Source organism: Gymnoscopelus braueri (assembly GCF_963280865.1).
Source record: "Gymnoscopelus braueri genome assembly, chromosome: 24".
NCBI lineage: Eukaryota > Metazoa > Chordata > Actinopteri > Myctophiformes > Myctophidae > Gymnoscopelus > Gymnoscopelus braueri.
The window spans coordinates 31,235,588-31,240,153 of record NC_137626.1 but is presented as its reverse complement, the minus strand read 5'-3'; positions in this window follow the sequence as shown (position 1 = coordinate 31,240,153).

Here is a 4,566-nt window from a genome sequence, read left to right as displayed (position 1 = left end):
TGCCTATACTGTATACGTGTATCAGGTTTGTTTATTGTTGAGTCAGAGTGACGTGGCCGGAGTCTTTCCGCCCACCCTCCTTTAGCCACTTTTAACATAGGATTTTAAAAAACATTTTAAAATACTGAAATTAGCCGATCTACATTGATGCATTGTGAGCTTGTAGATCGTTATTGTCTCCGCCAGGCCGAAAGGCATGGCGGTTTTGCCCCCTGTCCGTCCGTGTGTCCGTCCGTGTGTTAGCAGCTAATCTCCGGCACCGTTGGCCCGGTCGCTGCGAAACTGTGCACACACACTCCCTGGATGCCAATTCAGAATCTCTGCCCCGCATTTTTCACATGGGCCTGTCATAGCGCCACCAGCAGGCCGATTTGTGCAAAACCCATTTTTTCCCCATTACTCCTACAGCTTTTAATCAAACGTCATGCAAATCGGTACACAGTATCTCTATTGTCATGTGATCAACCCAGATCTGTCCGATTTCCCATATTCCATCCTCATTGGCTAAGGTTGGCTTCCAAATTTTGCAGGATTGGTCCGTTTTGAACAAACTGCCTCAAATCATGAACACAGCTTGCCATTTCCATAAAATTGCACACGCACATTCCCACTAGGCCGAGGAAGAAATGCCACTTGAAAATTTTCAAATCAGCCTCATGGTGGCGCTATAACAGGCTGTTTTGCATTTTTAGCTCTAACTAGACCGATCTGCGTGAAACTTTGCACGCACACTCCCTAGAGGCCAAGGAAAAACAGCATTTTTCACATCTGCTTTTTACAGCGCCACCAGGAGGCCGACTTATGTAAAATACATTTTTGGATATTATTCCTTCAGATTCTGTCCAAAAATCACACAAATAGGTACACAGTATCTCTATAGTCATGTCATCAAGACAGATGTGTCCGATACTTCATATTCCATCCTAATTGGCTAACATTGCCTTCCAAAGTTTGCAGGATAGGTCAGTTTTTAACAAAATGCCTCAAATCATGAACGCAGTGTGCGATTTCCGTGAAATTTCGCACACACATTCCCACTAGGCCGAGGAACAAATGTCACCCTTTACACATTGGTCTATTATAGCGCCAGCAGCAGGTCTAATTTCACAAAACAATTTTTTGGAACAAAATGCCTCAGATCATGAATGCAGTGTCCGATTGCCGTGAAAGGCCTAAAAACAAATGGCACCCGTTTCACATTGGCCTATTATAGCGTCACCAGGAGGCCACAATAACCTACCTGACCTGGCGGAGACCTGTGCTCCGAGGAGCACTTTTTCTAGTTTTCACTATTTTTAAATGTTTTTGAAAATACATTTTAAAAATGCCTAATGATATTGTCATAAGGGACATGGTGTTGCACAAGTTAGGACCCTCAGTTTTAAAGGGACAGTAATGCACCAGTGCTACCAGTGGAAAGGTTAGTATGGAGTCCTGTCTGATGTGAAATTAGTACTGATTGATTTTATTGGTTCAGTTTCTGCCATCTTGCATCTCGATGCATCTTGCATCTTGCTGTCCATGCTTCAAATGACTGTTTAAAATTGTTGAAACCTGGAACCCAATTTTAATCCACAATTAAATATAACGAATGAATTATTGATGTAATATACTTAGATAATAAATATGTTCTGTAGTGTTTTACATATGATCAACAGGCAATGGATTTGAAAAGTATATTGGGAGAGAAATGTATGCGCTGCACCACTGGCAACGGTACCCCCTAGTTTAGTTTAGTTCAGTTCATTAGCACATTGTTATAACAAATATAGAAACAATACATATTAAATGACCAGTTGCTGTGCAAGGAAAGGAAGAAGCCGGCTGGCTTATTTGGAATCCTTTCCTTCATGGGAGAAATCATTAAACAACAGGATTAAAAGTTCAATAAGAACAATACAAAATAATACAAGTTTCCAAGGGGATTAGTGGTGCAAATAAAGAAATACAAAATTGTAAAGATTACTAAATCAATGGACTACAGTAAAGAAGACATGAGATATTGTTTTAAATGTTTCTTAAATATTGGGAAGGATAGTGAAGACTTGAGTGATGCATCAAGAGAGCTCCACAACTGAGGGCCTCTAAATGTGATGAAATATTGATGTTTCGAAGTGCGACAAAAAGGTAAATTAAAATCATCTCTTTGCCTTGTGGGGTAGGAGTGAAAATCAGAAGTAACATGAAAAAAAATATGAAAAGAATAAGGAAGGTCTTGTTTACATTTTATTTTTTTTGAACATAAATAAGCAGGTTTGAAAAACATGAACCTTATCTATAGGCAATAAAGAATATTTAATAAAGAGAGGTGCAGATGGCTTGTGTCTATTTGAGTTTGAAATAATTCTCAAAAACCTCTTTTGAATGATAAGTAGTTTAGTTAGATATGTAGGATATGTAGCAGCCCAAACAATATTACAGTAATTAAGATGGGGGAAAATTAAACTAAAATAAAGAGTTAAATGAGACGAAGGATGAACCAGTGGACAGATCTTTCTCAATATGCCAAGCATCTTCATAGACCTCATAGCTACAGTATCAATCTGTTGTTTTCAATTTAAATGATCATCTATAATGACGCCCAAAGATTTTGTATGTGAAACCTGACAGATTTCCGTACCATTAATTAAAATTCTAGATTTATCTATTGGGAATTTTTTGTTTATAGGCCTATTACTAAAAATCTAGGCAGGGCAAGGAGGAATTTGGATGGGGCAAGTAGATTAGAGAAGTACTTGTAGGGGGGGAAAAAACCCTCATGTCAGACTCGCGTTGATAATAATTCAACTTGTATTGCAAATTACAATATTGTGTTATTCACTTACACTGTAAATAACAAACTATATACAGTATGTGGTACAACAGTTTTTTCTAGAATTCTACAGTTTTTATATGATTGAATGTAATATGGCTGTGTTTCATTACACCCAATGGGAGACACTATTTCAGTTATTTTACTTATTAAATATTGGTTAACTGAGGGGAGAAACTTCATGTATTTTTACGTATTATGACAGTATTTTTTACAATTAATGGAATGGCTATGATCACTATTAAGTTGTATTACATTATTAGAGTGTTATGTGATAGCAAATTAAGGCCTTTGCAAAGCACTATAAAACACACACACACACACACACACACACACACACACACACACACACACACACACACACACACACACACACACACACACACACACACACACACACACGCACACACACACACACGCACACACACACACACACACGCAAGATGTTTCATTATTATGATATAATGTATAATATGGTTATCAGGAAGGTGAAACATTAGCTATGATGTCTTCACATTACTATATGTAGGATGTTTGGAAGAATTTATTCTCTAGGCGCAATTCAGAATCAACTTTAGTGTCACATGTTCACATCACATGATTACAGATGTTAAGGACAATTACAATTATACAACATCTGGAGTTACAGGAAGAGTTCAAATAGAGAAATAATATAGAAGAAAGGAACACAGAGCAAGTACAAACCAAACTAAACAGGAAGGAGCAAGTATATGCATCTTCAGAAGTATATACATGTATTAATATACCGATGGAGGCATGGGTCTGCAGACAGGGCTGATACAATAGGATTGTGGGTCTGCTTTTATAACTTGTTGTGGCTCTACATCTTAGCACTAAATAATATGAAATCTCATGATTAGTTAAGACCATTTTAGGTCAGCCTGACCCAATGCAATTACTTTCAATAAATCTTAAAGAACCTTTTTCCTGTTTCCCAGAACATGCTGGTACAATAACCAACCTCTGAACTGTCTGGAACATGCATTCCGTCATTCTCTTCTCCATGCAATGATTCATATAAACAATATTTATGTGGAAAAAAATAACTTGTGATGTTCTTACTGTGTCAGTCTGAATATTTGCATTTTTTTTTTTTTAAACAAATATTTATCATGTAACATGGTATGTTGGTATATATATGTTGTATCCTGCATTTCTATGAGATGTGATCAGACCTGTGCAGCATCAATGTGCACTGATGAAAGCTGATGGATGTAGGGCTGCAACTATCGATGATTTTCCTCACGATTATTCTATACATTATTTTCCCGATTAATCAAAAAATCAAGAATGTATTTTATATATATATATTTTTAATATATAGATCAATCAATCAATCAATTACTTTAGCCTTATTTTATACTATGCTGCACAACAGTGTCCCACGAGACTAGTGAAAGTAGCTGATCTACAAGCCATTTTTTCCCCATTTTTTCTTCAAATAATGACATCCCCAAAATAGGGCTTGATTATTAATTGATAAATGTATTAATTTATTGATTATCTGTGTCTATTTCATAATAAATGAAATGTATTAGTTGGATTAACTGTTTTACTCCTAGATGGATGTTCTCTTGTCTACAGGTCTGGAAGGTCACATATAGTACTGTAATGGACAGTACCCGAGACCAACAGTAGGGAGCAGCAATACACCAACTGGCGTCTAGACAAAGTGGTCGTCACTCAGGAGAAGAACATACCCACAATGCACTAGTGAAAACAACATGGTGGTG